This window comes from Thermobia domestica, chromosome 8 (genome assembly GCF_964235325.1).
Source record: "Thermobia domestica chromosome 8, izTheDome1.hap1.1, whole genome shotgun sequence".
NCBI lineage: Eukaryota > Metazoa > Arthropoda > Insecta > Zygentoma > Lepismatidae > Thermobia > Thermobia domestica.
Window position 1 is genome coordinate 122,398,989 of NC_137461.1, and position 24,986 is coordinate 122,423,974.

Consider the following 24,986-nt stretch of genomic DNA (forward strand, 5'->3'; position numbering starts at 1 on the left):
TCTGATAGGCATATTTTTATTTTTATACATGCTATTAAGAACAACAAAAAATAGATCTATTAAACATTTTCAACACGTGCAGAGTTATTTAAATATAAATTTAAATGAAAGAGGTACGATATGAATGAAACTGATGAGAACTGCATATTGAAATATCAGAAAAATTCAAACGCAATAAAATCTGTATATTGAAATATAATTAAAATTCAAAGGTAATGAGATACCTGAGCATGGTGTGGTTTCATTAGTGCATCAATGTCCGGTTCAATCTTCGTGAACACATTATCAAGTTATTTTCAACTGGTAAACTATTTCTTGTCTGTGTTTTAATGCTTACCATGGAAGAAAAAACACTTTTGCACAGGTATGATGTAGCAAATGGAATTTTTACTTTTAAAGCAGCAGGTAAAAGACCAGGATATTCTTCTCTCCTCTTCAGCCAGAACTTGCCCAAGTCTTCGTTACAGAAAACCAGTTGCAAGGACTTGTCGGTTTTAATCCATTCGCTTTTAGGGAAGTTATTGTATCCACTATATACAAGAAATGGATTTTACTATTATGTAAATAGATGTATATCGTGAGATCTCCGCAATAGGTATATTAAAAATCCAACACAAGCTTATTACAAACCAGAAATTATAAGGGAGTCGCTGGCAAGAGAATATGATAAAATGGAGGTTGTGATAGGAATTTGGTTGAGAACCATTGTTCTAGAGTATATCACACACAGTGGCGGCTCTAGAGTTCTAAAAAAGTTAAATCACATATGCAATCTTGGTGATACTAGCCTTCTTTCCTGCCCGCAAAAATCAATGCCTGGCTTTGAAGCCCCTAGTGATTTTTTACATTGAAGGCATTCTCTAAATTCTGATGTAAGGCGCAATATTACAGGAAAAAAAAACAAGGAAATCGCCATTGCATGTCCATACATGCACAGAATTATTTAACTTAATTTTACGTATTTTAGGCAGCACAAATAATTCAAGATATTCAAAAAGTGTAAAACAAATTGTGTTGCCAACACTGCTCAAATTATTTCTTCAGTTTGAATTTCTCAATCGAGTTTGCAAAAATTATTCAATTAGATAGCCCGCTTATCAACAGTGTAATATCAAACAGATACAAAAAATTAATGACGCCTGAAAGTTATATAACTTCGTTTCTGTCCATTTATAATAAACCTATTTATTCTGTACATTTTTATTAACATGTAAAATAGGAACATAATAGTTTCATGGCGCACTAATTTTAAAGTATATACATTGGACTTCGATTGTTTCTAAAACCAATGAATAATTCATTCAACCATTCATTTTCAGCACCATAACGTCCACCTACTGTTTAACATAGAATCTGAATCACACGTGCTCCTACTGGAAATTGAAAGAGCTACGATGTAGGGGAGCCGATCCAACCATATTATAGTTCACCACCATGTTATAGCTGATTTACAAGGCTAGCGTGCAAATTTTAGAAGGGGTCAGTAAAAATTTAGTGGGGGGCGGCTCCCTGGACGCCCCTGGATACAGGCCTGAATTGAGCCTTGGTTAACTCAGGCAAAAAATGAGTTTGCTAACCGTTTGTTCATGAGGAAGTTCCAAAATAAATGAAATCCGCAAGTCTAACAGGAACTGAATTTACTGAGCCCGTGAGTGCCGTCTTAAACCTATCCTACGTGACTTGACAATTAATGATTCTTTACTTACTGGTATTTGTACTTGATTACTCATTTGAATTATAAGTATGAACTTGTATAATTGTCTATATGACTTCGCATACTTGCTTTCACAGTAACTTTTCAAACGTAAAACAATTAAAAATGTAGTTCAAGACTAGTAATTCGTTCCTTGAAGGCTCGAATAAAAAAGTTATGTAAACATATATCAGGAGTTAGATTCCGAAATTGTATTGTATTAAAAAGGTATTTATTATTTCCTTCACCATAATTAATATAAGAACGTTGCAGACAAAGCTTCGAAAATCTTCTGCAGACATCTCTCGCCCTTGAAACAATATGAATTACTCCTTTTACGGGGTAAGCAAGTCTTTCCCCCCACTTTCATGGTAGGGAGCACGCAAAAGTAACACAGAGCTTAATAGTTTTCTCATACAGCGTTTGCGTGGTGAAACAAGGCGCTAAAATAATCCGTTACTCAACTAAAAAGCAATAAATTACATACATGATAATCACTTATTAAATTCGTAAGGGAAACATAATTCTAAAAGGCATGGTGCATATGAAACCTACTTAAACTCTTCCAGACAGTTCTTTCTTCATCCATATCATTATCACTGTCGACTCTAACTAAAATCTTCATTTTCTGAACAGCCAGATATAGCTGGCTGGCCTTTTCAACTAAATTTTATTTGCGAAGACACGGCCTATTTTTAATTGAAATGGCTCCTTTCTTGCACGAGATAGCTAAGAAACACATATATCTGCTAACGTTGCCTTCTGGCGCGGAGTTAAATCATGTGACACCTAACTTGTAGTGCTTCCCAAGTTGATGGAGGTGCTGCCGAATGGTTTCTTCACTCACACTGAATTGTAGTCCCAGTTCCTCAGATTTCTGGTTACTGTTCACCTCAATTTCTGCCAGAAGATCTTCATTTAGTAGAAGTGCTGAGTGCGTCTTCGAGTGTTTTGTCACGGTCCTTAAACTTGTTAAACCACCGATACACTGGCCGCGTAGTTACGACATCCTCACCAAAGGGCTGTCCCGTTGCAGTGGCGTTTGACCCCAGTTTGAAGTCGTACAGCATACACACCCTTATGACGTTCTGTGGAGGTTCCATGTTCACTTTGTTCACGATGAAACTGAACTGCCACAACCAGGTAGCATGTTGAATATACTCACACAAACAACTGATCATTGCCTTATCTAAATTCGCATTCAACTCACGGTGTGAGGGTCAATTGAACAAAGACCTCCACCGAAAGCGACAGAACTTTCTTGGTTACCTTTATAATTACTCCCCAATCCAAACTGGAATGTTGTTATATCGCTTTCATTATAATACATATCCTAAGGGGGAAATTAGGTGCCGAATTTGTTTGCGAGAAATTGAGTATCACAAGCCGTTCAACTTAGGGAGCTGAAATGCAGTATATTAACTATTTATTAAAAATAAACAGAACGCATCTAACATTTTTTTAAATTATATTTTATGGGAGGGGGACTTTCTTTATTTGGGAAATTGGTAGTGGGTTGATTTGTGAAAATAATCGAAAACGATCGATATTAGTTGAGAAACAATTATTAATTGAAAAACAAAAAAATACAGCGCTTCACATTATATATTTACTGCTTTCTATTATAATAATTGCTGAAGCTTGTGTTTATTATATGGAGCGTTCAGAGCACAAGGCAAACAAGCTATAAAGTTGTGAGAAAAATAGACATAAAATTTGTACTACAAGCTTAATTACATGGAAGCTTTAAGTTTGTACAGTATACTTAATTATATGGAAAATTTTACTTTTTTTTTTTACATTGATCTACTTTACCTTGATTTCAAATTCAAATTTCATCCTATTTTCCACTGAAAAATATTTGAAATTCAACAAGGAAATAATTGTATATGATAATTAAATTGAAATTTATCGTAATTTGGCCCATGACAAATAGTTTACCATTTTATATCGTAAAGGTCAGATCCACCGGTATTATAACAGAGTGGTGCTTGAGTGATAGACCGTAGAAATTCAAACTCCGATTAGTGATAATTTCATAGTTCTGTTTTATTACAAGTGTAAATTCTTTAGTCAGTGGAGAGGAGGGCGTAGAGCAGCGTTTCCCAACCTTTTTCAACTTGCGGCACACTACGGGTGTAACTTGAATTCTCGCGGCACACTCATAGATATTATTATTATTTGTAAATATAAAATACCAGGGTATTTTTTTTTCTGTGATTACTGATCTCCTCACAGAGATGAAAGCTCGATTACTGGTTTTCCCCCATGCTAATTCATTATACTTAATTTGTATTCTAATTTTAAAATAGAAAACAATTGGAATGAAATATAGGATTCAGGTTTTTAAAATACGCTTTCTTATTCCAAAACTGTATCCAACCTTTCACTAAGAACGAAGATCACTAAATAAAGAACGAACAAACAAATGTCTTGTACTTTTAACTTTGCTGTTTTAACCAAAACCGGTGAATATTATTGCAATCACACAGCGTGCGATGCGTCAAAGTCAAAACACACCTGTTAAACACACCTGAAAGTATTGTTTTGTCATTCACGTGCGAATGAGTGTTCTACGAACGTTCACTTGACGCGTACCGTACAAGTGCTTCCATTTCTCGGTGTTAGTATGACTCTCAATTGAAGCGTAACATAGCAGCTAACCGTGGAAATGTATGCGAGCCGAAATACTGTCTGCTACACAATAATAGATGTAGAATAATATGTTACGATTACAGTATTTTTTTCCATGGTAGAAATTCATAGTAATGTGAAACACAAAAATATACATTTTTTCCCTATGTCTTGCAATTTGGTTGCTATAGAATTAATAATTTTGTTCCAATTTCCTCACGGCAAACCAACGGTCCAGTGCCGCGGCACACCGGTTGGAAAACGCTGGCGTAGAGCATGGGTCAGATTTGACGACGATGGATTTTGGTGGGTTGGAGTGGGTCACAGTGGATCAGTTGGTCGTTGATCATGAGGAGTGGTGGGTCAGAGAGTCGTGGGTCAAGTTTTCATTGACCCACTCCATCTTTGCTTTTTTTATGGAAATTCTTGACCTGATCTCTTTGTACGCATCTTTGGTCAAAATACTTCCCAGATATTTGAAATGATCGATCCACTTCTTCAAGTTCTGTTTGTTCTACTCTGACCCCTAAGGGCGCATTTCCACGGGATATTCTCATGACTCTCGATTTATCGATGTTGATTTCCATTCCATATAGGTTCCCCGTGTCAACTATTTTGTCAATCGTCTCCTATAGTCAGGGCCGGATTAACCCATCTGGAGGCCCGGGGCTATAAAAATATGTGGCCCCTGCTGACTTCACTTAATACATTTCTGTGAATGTACAGTAGGAAAGTTAAAGGAATATGTTTCATATTTTTGGTCATATTTTATTTCATGATGATGATTGTACCTGTATGAATCTTTTTAGATAGCCAGTTGATATTTTGATCAAAGTGGAGCCCCTTTTACACCTGGAGGCTCGAGGCTACAGCCCCCCTAAGCCCCCCTTAATCCGGCCCTGTCTGTAATCTTTTTTCGGTTCTAGCTATATTAACGTATCATCTGCATATCTGATCTTGTTAATGATCTGCCTTCCAATTGTGAAATCTCCAGTTCCCATTAATGCTAATTACACTATTTTCTTGAAAAGTGCAAATCTTGAAGGTGAACATTCGTCTGTATTTACTGAAATGAAGTTTTAAAATATAACGTACATATTTTCATTAATAGAAATTTAGGTGCAAGTGTTATTTTCATTTCTTTAATTAATAGCAGTAGTATAGTATATTGTATAATAAAATAATAAAAGTAGTGCTACCATGTGATCTAGCCAATGTGATGTAGTCGAGTCATTAGGCTAACGATCGTGTGATGAAACCCATCAGATCAGGAGTTCGAGCCCCTCTGAAGAACATGAGTGTTTTTGAATGTCCTTGATGTTCCTTTGAATGTGTTACTGGTTTAGCCGAGTCTTTGTCATGGAAGAGAGAAAAATAATAAGAAGAAAGATATTTTATTATAAACAAAAAAGTACAGCGTACTCACCTTTGGTGCACATGATCCAGAGTTAAATTCCCCTGTCCTCCTCGGACCCCGTGTCGCGAATAGGCGATATGTGAATTATACATGATGTATACACTGAGTCCCCATGTTGCCTATAGGCAACATGCACTCAGCGAACAAATGACAAAGATATAAGAAAGAATAACTGAAAATTGGCTAACAGGATATACAACCAAAGGTAACTATAATATTAGAATACAAAATTTCTACCCCAAAAAAATTGTTGGGCCCGAGGAGGTTAAACGCATTACAGTGGTTCAAAATACACCTCAAACTATAGGTACATTTCTTATATAGCTTGGGTACTGAAAAGGAACCCAAAACTCAATAACCAAATCGATAATAACAGTAACAGAATTTTACCTATCTTCTTTCCATATCTTCGTGATTTCTACATATCTTCTTTCCATGTTGTTGTTTCTGGAAGTAAATGTTGGGATGGTACTCAATACCATTACTACGGTATCATCTTGTCAGAACGAATAAGATGATATCTCGACTGCAAAGACTTAAGTGGTAAATATAATTAAATATTGTACAAACATATTGATTTAATTTAATTTCAAGAATAGTCTTTTTTTTTTTTTTTTTTACCAAATACCGGTATCTAATTATAAATATTATTGAGTTGATGCATTAGTTCGTGTCGTTTGGGACCACTGGATAAACTTCTTGTTTGAGAGTTGAACTAATCAGACAAATAGATCGCTGATGTAGTCTCCGCATTGTTCACAATTTGTTCCCTAGATTCTGGTAGTTGTTGGATGCTATTACGAAAAATTAAAAGAAAAAAATCTGTGGGTTATATGCATAGAAGTCATCAATAAAACTTTGTTAACTGTTCATCGTTTCAGAAGGATCTACTATAGAGTCCATCCCACACTGACCGGAAAAGATGGTAATCTGTAGGAGCCAGGGCTTGGAAATACGCCGAATGAGGAAGAAACTTCCATTGAGGCTGCTAGCAAGGTTGTTATGCCATGTCGTTTATTCGAAACTTTTTCTTAAAGTGTTACATGAAACGTTGGAGTTGATGACAGTGTGGTAGAGTTCACTGTGGATAATTCCTTCCATGTCCCATCAGACACTCATTATTGTCGTCTTGGGATGTAAATCCTGTTTGGGACGTGATGTTGCCTTTCTGTTTGGCCTGACCCATTTCTTCCTCTGCTTAAAGTTCATGTACAGACACTAGTTCTCATCTCCATGTAACAATACTGAGAGAAAGACGTGATGTTGGCAGGAGGATTCACGATGGCAATAAGGAAAAAGCTACATATAGCAACTATGATTTTGTTGGAAGGGGGTCTGCACTGTGTATAAGGCACTCAGGAACCCGGTTTTCTAACTTGTCTGTACGTTGAAGGAGCTGCACAACAATTGCCTGTTCACTGCCCATCGCCGTGGTCTATTTACGGGTACTTTGACGTGGATCACGATGGATCAAGTCATTCAAATGGGATGGTTGATCAGAATATGAGGCATCGCTCAGCTTAAAATTTCCACTTAGGTCCTGTCAAACCATTTCCGGATGATCCTTTAAACAATAGCGTTTCTTCATACATCGTACAGATTTGTCTGGAAGAAATCTGCGGCACTAGAACCTTTGTTGAATTCGTACAGAACATGTCGGAGATGGCATTTTCTTTTCAATTTGACATTTTATACTTCAGACTGAAAACATAAATTGACTAGCTCCTACAAAACCGCAAATTACTGATATCATCACTACAATTTGGTATATTCCACAGCACTGTCGTCGCCATTGACTCTGGTGAAAAAAAAAATCAGAAAATGAACGGCACGAGTTAATGAATCAACCCAATACTCAAAGCACATTTAATACTTCTCAAGTCGCTCTACATCAAATTGATTGTACGGATATTTTAAGGAAAGTTCCAGAAATTACTATTTCTGACAATTGCTGTGCTCCGATGCTTCTTCCAGGAATATTTTTGAGGAAGCTGCCTGTAATTAGCCAACCTTTCCCCTCCCCTTCCAAGAATTTAAGCTAAATTATATTGTAGTTACTTGTCACCCTTAGGACACATCCTTTTGCAAATAGTGCACCAGTGCAGCCCCCTTATATTTTCATTTTTCCCTTTGAAGACAAAGTTTTCGGGCTAACTAGACTGTAAATTAGAAAATTAAAGATTTTATAAATGTATTTAGTATTAAATTCAAATTGTTATTATTATTGTATAATAATAATAATAATAACATAATTATTCTAATAATAATGTGTTTCATAATTATTTACTACAAGATTTAAATGCAGTACACACGTGGTGTAGAAACAATTTTCTAAAAAATTAATGATAAAAAAAAATTTATGACATACACCAATTATGTTAGTAAATATGAGATCAATGGTGTACAAATAGAGAAAGTAAGCATTATTAAAGATCTGGGTATTACATTTGACTATCAGTTAAAGTTTTCTTACCATATAAATTGTATTGTATATACAAGGTGCCAGAAGGATAATAGGTTTTATTTTTTAAAAGTGGCCTGTACTTCAAAGATATAAAAGCATTGCTTATATGAGCCATTTTCTATCTCTTCTCTATTCTTTGCATAAGAAATTCATAAATTTTCGCAATATAGAAATAAGTGCATTGAATTAATATGTCCGACACCGGAAGATAGACATGAGTTCTGGAGGACCGAAGTCCTGTCACCTCTGAATGCCGGGTACGTTAAGCACTATTAATAAAGGGAATCTAGGAAGTCCGATTTCCTTTAGAGAAGTACATAAAATGCAAGTAGAAAATTAGATTTGTCAATTTCTGTAGCCGTTAACTTATTTTTTTATTCCATTAATATTTTGTATATTGTTATTTTATAATTTAGTATGTTTTAATTTTGTATGTATATGTTTTAATATATTGGATACACCCGATATATTAAATGTTCTTCTTTCTTTAAATAAATAAAATATTATGTGTATTTATATAAATTACTTGTACGGTCAAAATTAGAATTTGGTTCGGTAACTTGGAACAATGTTTCTAAAACATCGACAAACAAGATAGGATCTTAGCAAAAATGTTTTATTCAACTGCTACGATTAATATGAAAATGAGCCACTATTCACATAGCTATCAATACTGGAATGATTACTGGGATTTGGAGAGTCTTACGAACAGAAGAAAAAGATTTTGACAAAGTATGCAAGCAAAAGATGCTAAATAATGTTTATATCAGTGAATATTGTTTACGAAACATAGTTTTTAAAGTACCAAATCATAGCATAAGAAATAACACAATTTTAGTTCCTTTGATTTGGGAATGTGAAATTGTACATAAATTTACACTTACTGTTTTAAGCAAGTGAAAATTTTATATATCTGACTGATAGTTTTTAAGCAACGACACATTAGAAACATTAAGCTAAAATGTAAATTTAAAAATTGCTGTTCTTAACTTTCCGTTGTTTTAGATAGAGAGCTTGACAATTCTTAGTGCTCACAAAGAATTATTTCTGCTTATTGGCTTTTTATCTACAGTGTGTTTTATACTAGTGCTCTTCTATTTGTCTTTTTCTTACTTAGCCTATTATAATTACTGTTATTATCATTAGTATTATTGTTCCATGGAATGAATTGCTCTGATACCATACAATGTGCTGTACTTTTGCCAACAAGCTGTTCTCAGCACTGAAATAAATAAATAAATAAATATAATAATAATAATAATAATAATAATAATAATAATAATAATAATAATAATAATAATATAATGAGTAATAAAATAACAACTAATTGTCTATAAAAGTAACTTTGAAGAAATGAGTACTGAAACTACTACTTAGTTTGAAGAATCATTTTAGAAACAGAAATAATTATCCTTATAAACATTATGCTAACCTTAACAAAAATTAAAATTTCGTATTGAAATCTTTCAATTTACTGCAGCGAACACAATTGCTTCTGTAACAAGAAAATCTACAAACAATGTTAGCTACCTATATATGAATTACCGGTAACACCATTATAATATCCGTTATTATATTTTACTCGTAAATACAATTCTAAAAACTTTTGAGATAACATGGACTCACTATTGCAACAAACTTCTTTCTATTAATAACAATCAATGAATTGAAAGAAATCTGAGCGTATGCCATAATATACAGATTTAAAAGATTTTTCAATGGATATACATGTTAAGCCTTGAATGTAAGAAAAAAATGACCATAACAGGATATAAATGTATCAAAAAGAAAACAGATATTCATGTTAATTGTTAAATCTTAGTTGTAAAGAAAAAAAGTGAAAACTCCACAAAGAACTTATCAGGACAAGTTTTATTCTTTCATACTGGATTTATTGTTTTATCCGTTATCTACACTTAAACCAAATGCTTCAAAGTCATTAGAAACAAAGAACTTTCAAATATTCACAACAGCAAGTTGCGTCTCGTGATAGAAGCATATTAAGTATCTACCGGGAACATATAAATAGAACATGTGTTCGTCTCAAGTCTAAATTTAATATTCATTAAAAGTCGTACAGAGTGAAAAATTGTTTATTGACAACTTACTCGATGACCTTGTTTCCTAAGATGATTGTATAATTTTAACCAATTTATTGAGTATGGTTTAAGTTTCCATCCGGTACAAATTAAAATTTATGAACCTGTGTAATTCTATAAAAATAAATACACCAAGGGTATAGAATTATATTGTTTGTATGGTCCATATATTAGGTTACAAAATATATAGAAAATGGTGACACACTCAAGATACAAAGAACAGGATTTAAGTGGAGAAGAATTCCATACACAGGACGAACATTACGCAATAATATTTCCAAACAAAAAAAAAATGTTACAGAGCTGATAGATTACCAGTATTATGTAAGCAAACAGCTAAAATGGTGTCTGAAAATGGATGGATAAGATCGGTGAATTATAGTTGTGTTAAGAAAAGAAGGGCAGACACTTCAATGAGCAGTAAAGATAGTGTGATAAACAAAATATAAAAAACGTAAAGATCAACAGCTTAGTATCTACCATACGAAACTAATTCATCATAAATATGTATTAGAAGGATGGTTAACCCATTACGTACCAGTGACATCCATGTGGATGTCTTGAAAATGTATCCCTTATTAAGGGTCGTATTGATCCTGGAGATGCTGAAATTTCTAAGTGGATGCAAGGCAAGACTTAGTTATACTATTTCTCCTTAGGTGGCAGCATCTTACTGACAGAAAAGATTAAAAAAAATGTATTGTCTCAGTAGATAGCAAGCCTAAGGGAGCATTCAATTACAACACGCATGTGTTTGTTTCGACGATAAACAATTACCATCTTCAAGATCTATTTTAAAATCAGAAAAGGAAAACCCTTCTCTTTGATCTTCGGTCAGTGTTGCCAACCTGAAGCAGCATAAAATCCCTTCAGAACATGAGAATTTCCTTTTTTCAGTCCAAATGTTTCACAATGCAAATAATTGTTTTTATCAGTAATGTGAATGCTCTACTCATATGCGCACAATAACTATGCCCTATATACAGTACCGGACTGGCACGTTGGCTACGTGGCGATCGCAAAGGGCCCGTGGTTCGAGGGGCCCAAAGGGATTATGAGGCGCAGGACCTGTAGGCCTTGGTAGAATTTTCGCGATCGCAAATGCTTTCTTGAGTCTTCGTACCAAAAAAGTTCTGGAAGCCTAAGTTTGCATGTGAGAGGGCACTCAAGCCCTCATATGTGAGAAGTCATTTTCTAAATTGAAAATTGTTGAAACAAGACCAAGATCTACGATAAGTCAAAACCATTGTCTCCTTTAGTTTTTATGTTTACAGAATAAGATTTATTCCAGAATGTAGATAAAGAAAAAAGTAACTCATTTAATTGCCTCATCAAGTGAATAACTGCCTTAAAAAATGTCAAAGTGTCAATGTAACTGAAGTAACTTGACACGTTAAATTGTCTGGATATTATTGTATTTTTTTCAATCTGTTTTGTACTACATATTTATTTAACGCAGAAAATATTATATCACTTATGTTTTTGCAACTAGCGTCATAAATTTATATATATATATATATATATATATATATATATATATATATATATATATATATATATATAGGGGAGGGGACCTTTAAGGACCAGCGCCAAGGGCCCCCAACTTAGCCAGTCCGACACTGCCTATATAGACAGTCTTTTAACTGTAAATGAAACCAGTATTACATCACTCACATAGGAAAATGACACTCGGAATGCAAAGGGTTAGTTATCATTCGAGAACTAGAGAGCTCCAGAACTAGTTAGCACAATCCAAACTAATTATTTAAGTAATCTTTGCCTGAAATAGTTCGAACTGTTATCCGATACGCATAATGCAATGGCAGCGTTGCAAGAGACAAAAGCTGTTCGTCACTAAATCAAATATATCAAGAGCAATATATCAAATTTGTTTGCTTAAACATCTTCGGAATCTCCATGATAATGTACTGAAGTAAAAGACCATCCTTCTATTTTTTATAAGATAAAGGAACGGCCTAAGCAGGCCGGTAGCCAGCCCAAAAGTGTAGGGGGGCCGGCTGGAGTTAGGAAGGGCCCGATCCAACCATACTATAGTTTATCATCGTATTATAGTTCATTTGCAAGCCTGCCGTAAAAGATTTAGGGGGCCAACGAAAATTTAGGGGGCCCAGCCCCCTCTAGACCCCCCTGGATACGGGCCTGGGCCTAAGATACATTATATTTTTTTAAAAAATAAGAAGTGTTTGCATTTAATACGCCGATACAGCTTTATACACAACAGGTCTTCTGAATTAAACTCTATAAAAGTTTTAGGAGATGAATTTGACATAAACGTTAGAAAATACATGGTGTTTCAAAATGAGTTGAACGATTCAATTGTTCTATATATGTAAATGCTAGATTTATATGTTTGTCTCCAAAGAAAAGTGTATATGTTTGTTTCCAAAGAAAAGTTTATATGTTTGTCTCCAATCCTTTCGACAATGAGATCTCGAAAACCACAAGTGCTAGAAACTTGCCGTTTTCGCTGGTCAATTCCAAATTTTGTGTAGATTGTCCAGTTCTAATTGAATATTTTAAAAAACAACGTGGCCGTTATTTCTTTATTACACGTTTAGGGGTCCTCCAGAGTGAATTTACCCTTTGGAATTCTCTGTACCACCTGAATGAGTCATGCGATGTGGACAGATGTCGCCCAATGCTGTTGGGCTTCCTAGGGAGAGTGTATAAGGGATTGCACCTAATTTCAAGCTGTTTTCAATATCACTTTTGAATATACAACTTTCTATCTGCAATACTTTTTGTTTTATTTGTCTTTGAATTGTGAAAAGTTTTATTAGGTCACCCTGTACTATTCAGATATTGATATTCACTATCTTCTTCCAATTACATTGAGGAAAAGAAAGTTGGCACGAATTTTACCAGAGTTGGCGTGGGTCAATGAAAACTTGACCCACGACCCACTGACCCACCACCCACCGTGACCCACCACCCACAATAGCCCACGACCCACCACCCACCGTGACCCACTCTGACCCACCACCCACGGTGACCCAATCTGACCCACCGCCCACGGCGACCCACTCTGACCCACCACCCACCATGAACCACTCTCATCCACTTTGACCTACTCTGACTCACCAAAATCCATCGTCATCAACTCTGAACGCGATCCACGGCCTCTTCTAAACTGACTAAAGAGTTTACACTTGTAATAAAACAAGACTGTGAAATTGTTACTAATCGGAGTTTGAATTTCTAGGCAATCGCTCAAGCACCACTCTGTTACAATAACGGTGGATCTGACCTTGACGATATAAAATGGTAAAGTGTTTGTCAGTGAGGAAATTGAAACAGTTCGAGGTGGGGGGGAAATTAGTGTGTGCCTAAAATATACTTGTACTAAGAGAGTATTATTTCAAGTGTTAATTTCTGAACGCATTCCACAAGAAACTTCTATTCGCAGGAAAATACCCCTGTACAATATGGAAAAGGTTATGGTTTTTCAGTTCACAGTATTTTTCTCACAAAAGACTTGAAAAATCAGTTGTTCATAGGGTATAAAGGTGCTCGGTTACCCTCTGTAAGAGCATCTCCATAAAGTATGCTTATAATTGTAATTTGTGTAATCACTAAAACACCATGTTAAATTTAAGTTACAAATATGCATAATTGCAATTATTAAGAATATTTATTCAAAGTAGTTTACCTAAAGCAAAGAAGAGACTTACTAAAAATTAGGTACAAAGTTGAATAACACAAATAAGCCATTAGTAATACAAGTATACATTTTCCGTAACACGTAATTTTCCACCTTAAAACAAATCTGAAATCGGATTTATTTCCTGTTGGTAACTTTTTGGCGGTAAATCATCCGCAGCGGAATGATGTCCATCCTTCAGCCAAGAAATAACTAGCTCGTCTACTTTGAGCTTGTCTAGCGGTGGGCCATTAATATTGATGAGCAACAAGCTAGACAATGTTTGAGCACTTAGTGTATTTTTTAATATTAGTCATCTGTAAATTCATAAGGGGAAATTCCCGTTCGCACTCTGTCGTGGAAATTGATAATATTTCTACCCGATTTCTGCAACCTCTTATCGACAATGTACTTGTTAGACGATTTTTCTTAGTTAGGTTTGAAATACTCAGCAAAAAGTATCATCTCTCTATCACCATACATCTCTTCCATATCGACCATGTCAGTTGGTAATGTCGACCCATGTATAACAGAAACTTCATCTACCACGCCTTTGATAGGGAATCTTGTGAATAAATTATCAATTAAAGCCTGATAAACTGATGATTTCTTATTTGTTTATAAATTTAATTTTTGTAATTACACATGAAGGTTTGATACCATTACCAAGTTCCCTCCCCCGTCTAGAAAGCGAAAGGGAACGAGGTTCCTGGAAAGTGTTCAGAGTTGAATGGGAATTTCCCTCCTTCTTCAACTTCAATTACCACACTGCTGTTTGCCATGTGCCAAATTACGATGAATTTCAATTAAATTATCATAGTATAATTATTTCCTTGTTGAATTATCAATACTTTTCAGTGAAAAAAAAAGATGAAATTTCAAAGTTCCAAATCAAAGTAAGTAGGCCAACTTAAAGGGAGAAAAAGTGTAAAATTTTCCATACAATTATGCGTACAATCCAAACTTCAAATTTCCGTATAATTAAGCTTACAGTACAAATTTTATGCCTATTTTTCTCATAACTTTATGGGTTGATTGCTCTGTGCTGTAAGCGCTCCAAATAATAAACATAAGCTTCAGCAATTATTATAGCAGAAAGCAATGGATATATGAAGCCAAGCACTGTATTTTTTGTTTCTATTTTTTTTTCTTAAAAATAACATCGATCGTTTTCGATCATTTTTACAAACCAACTCACTACCAATTTTCCATATATAGAAAGTGCCCCCCCCCCACATAAAGGAGAATTTTAAAAAATGCTAGGACATACTCTATTTATTTTCAATAATGTTACATGATGAGAGATATGGTCCCGGAAGTCCGTCGTTCGATTCTGGTGGATGTCACTTACATTTATTTATTTTTTTTTCTTTCTTCAAGAATATTTGAAATGTAGCCTCAAGCTTCTTTGAAGCAATTTGTAATACTTTTCTGGTTCATTAAACTAGATGCAATGGCAGAAGTCCTTTACCCTGCACATGTCTACACCTTATTCCTTGTCCTGCCTTTTTCCCCTTACTTGCTACTTTTCACATTTCACTTCGAGTCATATGTCAGCTATATTTTGTTTTGTCACTTTGTTGAGTCAATATTCTGATATTGACTAACATGCCAGATAATGCTCTTTTTACTGAGTGAAGTGATTTATATCCGCAAACATAAACATTATTTTATTGTGGAAACACTTATTTTCTACGTTATCAGCTGTATTGGTGAGTTCATGTTGGACGATGTCACCTCCTGTGAGGTTGATTGAGGGTAATGTTTGTGGTACTGAACTTTGGAGGTTTTTGTCCTAAACCTTCTGGAACTTTCGATTTTACGTCAAGACAACGTGATTGTGGGTGTTCCCGAACATTTGAAGTTTTGCTACCTTTTACGGACAGAAGAAGAAAAGGGGTTGGGTTTTGTAAAACCAGCCTTTGAATAAAACCACGAACACCGAGTTTGTCGAGGAAGTGGGAGTAAGATTTTGACGGAGAAAACATCGTTAAACGACACGTCATGGAGCTACTTCGATACTTGAAGGTATTGTAATCAGCTGACATATTGAAGGAACTTTACATTTAAAACCACTGCAATTCTTCAAGACCTAACATTCTAGTCTGCCTACCCAAATTCTGCTGCATCTTTTGAAATATGTATTTTGTGTATTTCATTTATTATTACAACATTAACCCTGTTAAAGCTACATCCAAAATTTAGTATCTTTTGCATTACATGAAAGAATTATACAATTTAATTATTCATGTTTCCAGCTTTTCATAAAAGCTGGTGGTGGAGACAACATCCCTAATCTGTTGGGCAACGATTTTCTTACTGTATTAGGTTGCCTTCAGTGCATACCGACTCTATGTACGGTGATGCAACAATAAAGAGTTAACACACTGAATTTCATCTCCGTAAGTTTAACGGCTTGCGAGATACTCATTTTTTTTTCGCAAAAATTCGGATCCTCACTACCTCCTTAGGATATTATGCATTATAATAAAAGCAATATAACATCCCAATTTGGATTAAGGCCTAACTATATACCAAAAATAATTTCATTTGACTTTGCAATTTGACCGTAATGATCAGGCACACATAGTTACATTCAATTTTTTTATATAATAATTTATAATTACAGTGATTCAAAATTATATTTTTTCCAGTAGTTAGCTCTAAAAACCCACAGGTCTCGAAAGCCAAGTAGTAGTGTAAGTCCTATTGCTATTATTACTATTAAAAATATCAATATCCAAAAGTGCCCGAAGTTCTTTTTTCACTTGGTTAGATATACTCACCTCAGGTAAGTAGACAGAAACAAGTGGAAAAGAAAGGGAAATGAAGGTCTTGAAAGTAAGACGGAGACAAATTTATCAGTCTTCAGAAGATACTGTCTACAATGCAGTGAGCAGAGAGGGTCGGTAGATCATACTGAGTCGGTGGGTCGCAGTGGGTCACGGTGGGTGGTGGGTCGCAGTGGGTCATGGTGGGTGGTGGATCACAGTGGGTCATGGTGGGTGGTGGGTCGCAGTGGGTCACGGTGGGTGGTGGGTCACAGTGGGTCATATGCTGTTGACCCACGACCCACTGACCCACCCAGAAAACTTGACCCACTGACCCACCGACCCACTGACCCACTCCATCTCTGCATTTTATACCTCATGATTACTTTAGTGCTAATAATTAATGTTGCACTCCTATAGTAAATAAGTTTTTAAAATTACTTGTACAAATCCCTATAAAATGAAATAAAATATTTCAGTCTAACGTCCCACGGTTATGAATTTTAGTTAGCCCACCCACAAGTATATGCTAGGCACGTGTAAAGAATGTTCCTCGGGGTACATTGCAATATACATGATAGGTAGGGAGTCTACTTGAATAGAGAAATTATCTGAAATTCACGGCCCCAAAGTACGTGTCTAAGGAATGTAAGTGCTATATGAATATCACGTACCGGGTATGTACTTGATACATTTACTGGCATGTGCTAGGACTGTATTAGGCATGTGTCATGATATTAGCGACCAGTGTTTCTTTCAGAAAGAATGTTCCAGGTGGGTGGAGGGGAACTGCTGGTACTATTCTATTTATTATTATTTTATAGACGTATTATTTTGGTCTCCTCCGGAAGGATAACGCAGATCCGGGGGGCAGTCCCCAAAAAACATGTCTGGAAGAAACACTGTTAGCGATTGTACCAGCTGTTACAAAGGTTAGAGTGAAGCCAAACCACAGGCTAATTATATTATAATCCATAACAATCTATATATATAAAAGAGAACGTACAAATCCTTTGTGAACTCATCACGCTAATACGGCTGAACCGATTTCTTTCATTTTTGGGGGGTTGTTAGGATTTGGACCCTAGATGGTTTTTATCATATCACTTTAATTTTTAATTACCAGTGTCTTGAGATAATGGACCATTCAAGTCTCCATAGTTCATCATAGGTAAAAATAAACGTATGTATATGCAACCCGCATGACCACGTGACTCGGCGGGTTAACATAAATGACAGGCGCTTGCAATTTGAAAGCGAAAAAGTAAAAATTATCTAAGTAACAAAGTTTATTGCGTTCCGGGGTGACCGCAGCGAAGCGGGGTGAACGCTGCTAGTTATACATAATTTAATATTTTCTTCTAGTGAACATCGTATACTGTAATATGCAAAAATTTGAACTTAAAAGTGGTATGCAGAACATATGAAATAAAACACGTCACGTACTACATTACGAAATATCAGTAGGAGTTCGTGGTCTGTACAAACACCTGTTGCAATGTTGCAATATCAAAGGTATGTAGGTACGCGCAAGTGTTCCCCTCCCCCAGCATTCTTGAATCTTATAAAAAAAATATTCAGGAAATATGAAAAGGAAAGTCTTTTAAGCTCTATTTGTATATTATTGATTAAATTATTTCTCTAATATTGATATAATATATAAGCTATTTTTTTTTCAAACAACCACTATCAATGTACATTTATACAGTATTTATATACAAAACCTCTACACTCATGTTATTGAACAAGAGATAAATCGAATATATAACATTTGCTGTAAGCCATAAATGATGGCATTAATCCGAAAAGAAGAAAAGAAGCAAGAAAATTGCATGTACGCAATTAAACGAAATTATTTAATTATATAAACTATGCATTATTTTATAATGGAAAGTCTTTCTTTGTTCTTTTGGGCTTCAAATTTTTCAATGAGTTCATTGAAATCTGAAATGCTGCTCGCCAAGTTTTTCTGAATAGAAAGCATCGCTACCGAAAAAAATTTCCGCTTTATTTTCTTTAGGGTCCAGAAACACCTCTCTCCTCCGACAATGTGCATTTTGTCAGCATTTCTTTGTATAAAAAGGGGGCCGCGGTGGCTCAGTGGTAGAGCGTTCACCTCTGGTGCTTGGGGTCCCGGGTTCGATCCCAGCCCCCGCCAAGTGAACTTTGTGGTGGACAAACACCGTGTGCGTGGGTTTTCTCGGGGTTCTCCCGTTTCCTCCCACTATCTTCATTCCACCATTTCACTCATTTCTCATTATCACCGTCTCCTTTAGCCTAACCGGCATAACCGTGGGACGTTAAACTTAAAGATTTCATTTCTTTGTATAAATATACGGTACAAAAAGTCCATTTTCAGAAACCACATATTTTTGTCTGCTGTTCTAGTATAAAGAAGCATGAAATTTAAGATGTTTTCCTTCGAAAATGAAAAGAAATGGTAGTTTAACATTCCAGCAAATTAGGCTCAAGAAGACAGATGATTATTGAAAGTGAATGATTTGAGATTAATTTTTTATGCTCTTCGCCGGAAATCAAACACGGGATCATGTGCACGAAAGACACAGAGCTAGAAATTAGACCAGTGATAAGACATTTTCATCTTCGAGACTCGATCTTCTCCCCCACCAGAATAGGATTTTTTATTTTAAAAATAAAACTTATGCCAAGAATTTTCAACTTTGTATTATAAATGTTAAATGAAATCTATTGACTTCGAACAACCGCCCCCCAAACTTTCAGCCTAGATCTCTCCCTGCTACTACCAGACCTGTATTTGTTCTTTGCGAGTTCGTGTTTTGTGAAAACTTCTTCCGAGCGTATGTATCTCTCTCAGCCTATCAATTGAGTCAAGTGCTGCCAAGCGGAGAAATTCGTAACTATTACAGAAGCTGACCAGTTGCGGAAGAAGGTGCAACTTCAAGCGGGCAATACGGGAAGATAGGACCGATGCAAGAATAAATCCATTTCCCCATCTTAAGAGATAGGAGCTCGCTGCCATATGCACAATGTTAGTGCTTCCAGTGGCAAAGCTCTCTGCAACTCCAAATGTAAATCACTCTCTTTCTTTCAGTTTTTAAATTCAATTCGTTTTTAGAAATGCATCAATACTGTTTTGCGCTCAAGAGCAAAGGTTTATTTTTTACCAATACACTACTTTAATACTTAAAAATATTTTTAGTATTAAAAAAAATATCCGGTTGCACAACCATGCAACATATAGTACCAGACGCCGCTGTGAAATATTTAAAGCAACAGACGTTGAACTTTCATACGTAACTTACCTGGATGAAACAGAAATATCCATTAATTTTGTAGACGATTTTCCTAATTAATTTTATATTAATTAAACACGATCAATACACTCTTGACAATGAACTATCACTTTCTCTCAAAAACGCCTTTCTCCTTGACTAACTGCGCCTGAGCGGTCGTAGATAAATATGTGTCGTAATGCGAAGCAACGTACGCGTGACCGGGTCGTGGTACATGAGGTAGGTGCTATTCACGTTATTCACATTCCAGGAAAGCATGTAAAATACCTTTCAAGTGTCAGAAATTCCTAGAAGAGTACTTACATAGCCACACATGCTGAGAACATGAAATGTACATTCCTCAAGTATCAAGTACGTAAACGATTGGTATGGAAGCTAATTGATACGTGCCTAGCATGTACTACCATGAGCAAAATAAATGACGCGTCTCTTTATTTTGAAGTTTTTTGAAAATATCCCCGTTTTCTTTATATGTTCGAAATTTCGGAAGGTTTCCCCAGCAGGACAGGTTAATAACAAACCCGTTTTTAATATTTGTGTTAGATATTAGCTTAAAATAAAGAAATTAGAAGCAAAAAACATTAAATCGACAGAAATCTCGAGAATTACCAACTCTGCTAAAGTGGGAAATTTTCAAGAACACGAGGGAATTCTGCATTTCAACACGAAGCAGCGACATCTATGTCATTGAGAGAAATGTGGATTAAATCTACAAACTAAACTTTTAACGAATATTTCTAGTATGCCTTATTATATGCATTATCTGCAAACTCCAAATATATGAATATATGCTAAGTATTAACATAAAGATAGAGCAAATAGTGGAAATTATCTATGGAAAAGAACGAATTGGTAGGACGATCGTAATGAAATATCGTCTTTACCGGAACAGGCTCATTTCACGTAAAAAAACAAATAGCTCAGTTAGTTGAAGCAACGAGTCTGTATGCTGAAGGTAGCGGGTTCGATCCCGTGGAAGTGCTGTTATCATTTTTATCACTACACTATGGTTATTTTTTATTTTTTTATTTGGGAAAGAATCAAATTGTAACGTATGTCTAAAACTCATGACGATACCAAAAAAAGAAAAAATGCTGTTGTCGCACTTGCATTAGCGTCCCTAATTTTGTTTGCAAACAGTTTCGTAATTATTTCCCCTTTGCTCACTGCTCACCATATGCTTGCTGGCGCATAACAAATGTTTCCCAGTAAATGTTAATTCTAATTTGGAGAATTTTATAAAGTTTCACAATATTTCTCACTAGATAGTCTTCTATCTACGTGTTTGGATATTTTGATAAAAGATTTCCCTATTAAAGGTTTAATTTTCCCTAGATGTTTAATTACGGAAAAGTTTTACAATGTATTTGTATTGAATTGAAATTGTTTTGAATTTACTACATAAAGTATGTACACCGAAGGAGGAGAACTCAAGTAATTGATATTCTACGTAAAAGCAACCTATTGTAGAATGATGATGCTTCTTACCTTCAGCACATAATCTTTACGTTAGAGAGTCAGACAGAGAAAAATCCTGGTTTTTCCTCCTCTATGACCACCCATCTTAAACCTCTACATATCATTGTTCGTCTCACAAAATTTCGGTGCTCCAAAAACATTCAAATAATAATAATAATAATAATAATAATAATAATAATAATAATAATAATAATAATCATCATCATCATCATCATCATCCTGAATATGCCATCCTTACATAATGTAGAATATCTTAGTTTCCTAGTTTAAATCTTAAATATCTTAGTTTAAAATGCTTTCTTTAGTACTTATTTGAGCAACCATGTAGGAGGGGGTACGACTTTTTATTTTGCCCCTCTCATTTCAGTAGCCTTCCAACAGAAAGTAATTTTTGATAAGCAGGACAGACAAAATGAATAAGAAATATATTTACAGCATCCTCTCCCCTTTCATGATTGGAATATCACGTAATATTTTTTATTCTACGAAAGATGGCCCTGTGCGGTTAGGGGTAGGTAACTAAAAAAATACCTAATATATAGCGCCCCTTGATTGTAATATTACCGCTTCTTTATTTGTACGAGGGAGCCCCTACACAATCAAGGGTGACAAAAAGAATAGGAAGAGTGTCTATTGATTCCAGTGGTGGATCCAGCACGAACTCCTGGGGGAGGGAAGGGGAAGTGAAACATTCTTTTGATGATGTGAAGCTGTCACAAATTACCACTTAACTAAACTAAACAATAGTGGGGGGAACCGGAACCCAGTCAGTTTAAATTGATGTAAAAGTTTAATTTTTGGATTCATATTAAAGTTTTGGTTTCAAATGAGAATTTCAGTCCAAGTGGTCAATGATCAAATCTCGTGGGGCTCTTCAGTGTAGGCTAATACGGCCCCCTTATGAGAAAAGGCAAAATTATTAACATGTTTATAACTTTCGAATTTTTCGTCTATTTTAAAGAAATATTTTGCTTCGTATTAAAGTATTGGTTCCAAATGACAAACTCAGTCCGAGTGGACAATGATCAAATCTCCGGGGGGGGTCTTCAGTATAGGGGGCTACGGCTCCCTTATGGGAAAAGGCAAAAATATGAAAATGCTTATAACTTCCGAATTTTCCGTCTATTTTAAAGAAATTATTGGCTTCATATTAAAGTCTTGGCTTCAAATGATAATTTCAGTCCGTGTGGACAATGATCAAATTTCGCAGGCCTCTTCGGTGTAGGGGTTTCGGCTTCTTTATGCGACAAGATTCACGTAGTTGATATTGCAAAATTGTTTTGTATATATAAGTGGAAACTTGCACCATTTGATTAATTTTACCTCTTATGTTTTGCAGATTCATATTCCAAGCAATAGTTACTTCGCAGAGCTAAAAGAAGGCACTTACTAGTTTCATTAAAATGAAATGTCTTTTATGAGAGGAGCAGACGAACGAACAGGCACCCAAACGTTGGTTGAGTCGTACGGTTGAAACTCGTTAAGCTCGCTTCAATTATTATTATTATTATTATTATTATTATTATTATTATTATTATTATTATTATTATTAATAATAATAATAATAATAATAATAATAATAAAGCATTGCAGGGACCTTTGGTGCAGGGGGTCCGTGGCTCGATTCCACTTCGTGCCAAGTGAAATTTGAGGTGGACAAATACCGTGTGCATGGGTATGTGTTTTCTTGAGATTTTCCATTTTCCTCCCACTTTCTTCATTTCACCATTTCATTCATCATCATTCTCCCTTAGCGTAGGTGCATAATCGTCCAACGTTAAACTAGATATTGCAATTTCAATAATAATAATAATAAAAATTAATTCAACTGAAAGGACTGTAATTTATGTGGACAGCAATTATCATAAATATGCAACCATTATAAAAACAATGCTTTGAGTAGAAAGATAATCCTTCCCAAGTGTTAACGAATGCGCACGAGATAAGACATGTCTCGAGAATAGACAAGACGCGCTTTGTGACATCCAAGATAATACGAGGCAAATGTTTTGGACACGAGATAGCTTGTAAAATGTCTCGTCTTGTCTGGAATGTCTCGAAAACAAAAGTCTAAGTTTTAAAATTATTTTTCAAGATCTATTCTCTCAGAAGTAGTTCTCTGCCTTAAAATTAATAACGACATTTGTGATTTAAAAAAAGATAAACAATGCCTAAAGTTAATAGTTAACTTTTCGAAAAGAAGCTTCATTAAGGGTGAACCTGAAAGATGTCCACAAACTTCGGGAGGTGATTCGTGACATCAAAAGGAGACAAATGGTCCTCTTGCAGTTTTCGAATTCAGCTTCGTTGTCGAGATACAGGGTTGCCAACTGGTCGTGTTTGAGAAACTCACTGGAAATAAATTCAAGTCCAAGAATAAACTACTACTCATATATTTTTCAGGTCAATTGACTTATACCATGTTGTAAGGTCAAATATTTATTTATGAAGTGTGTACAAAATTCGCCAGGGTCTTTTCTGAGAAAATCGTCGAGAAAAAGTCACCTCCAAGAATAAACTACCCCTCGTAAATTTTTCTAAGAGAAATATCTGATACTGCAATATAGGGTTGTTAATTAAATATTGATTAATGAAAAATAAACAAAATTGTTAAAACCATTTTTGAGAAAATAGCGTTTTTCGATTTTCGGCTGTTTGTAAACCACACTTATTTTAGGTGGTAGGAAAAAATGGAAAAGCTCCTGTAAGAATACTAAGTAAACCCTAAGTTTAAAATTTGGTGTAGATAAGTTGAACGGTATGGCCTCTAGGCGAGTGCATATAAAAGTGTGCCGAACGGACGGACCGGAAGGACGGGTGTCGAAAAGTCACATTTTCGGTATGTAGACGCCATGAAACATGTAAATCCGTTGAAATCTGAATTTGATATTATTTTCACAATCACTATATTTTCTTCTCTCTTTTGTCGCTCGAAAAAGAAAACCCTGAGTTTACCACAAAAAGCTAGGGAGTTTCTCAAAAAATATTCAATTACAGGGCCACCGCACTAAACTTTTTCAATTCAATTTCTTAACTGTGTTAGGCCGCAGTTGTTACTGAAGTGTGTATTTGGATAATACGAATAAAATTATCATATTATTCAAATACATCGAATGTCAGATTATCGAATAAAAAACTTTGATTGAAGAAAATCCATACTACAAAACTAACTCACACTTTGAGCACATTTTCATTAGACATATAATAGGCCAATTAATGCAATCATTGTTTATGAAATATGAAAAAAAATCAAATGAGTCACTTTGGGAAAGTCGTTCAAAAAGAACACGTCAGGAGTAATCTACCTCTTGTGAATTGTTTCGAACAATGAGTTAAGATATACTTTTGGTTATTAATGAAATATTTATTTGCGAAATTTGAACAAAATCGCCTGTCGTTCGAGAAAATTGGCGGGGAAAAAACCTTAACCCCAAAAATAAACTATCCGTTGTAATTGTTTTTCATAGAAATGACTTATACTAAAATATAGGGT

The 24,986-nt window shown here is 35.1% G+C and overlaps 1 protein-coding gene across 1 annotated transcript in view; it reads right to left on the reverse strand.

Annotated features, from left to right (window-relative positions):
* Positions 1-9,073, reverse strand: part of LOC145693187 (uncharacterized) — a 50,611-nt gene extending 41,538 nt beyond the window's left edge. The window contains exons 1-2 of the mRNA XM_081768958.1: positions 6,135-9,073; positions 5,527-5,679 (exon numbers count right to left, since the gene is read on the reverse strand). The gene's annotated coding sequence lies outside the window, so the exon portion shown is untranslated. The remainder of the gene's footprint in view (positions 1-5,526; positions 5,680-6,134) is intronic.
* Between the last annotated feature and the right edge of the window lie 15,913 nt (positions 9,074-24,986).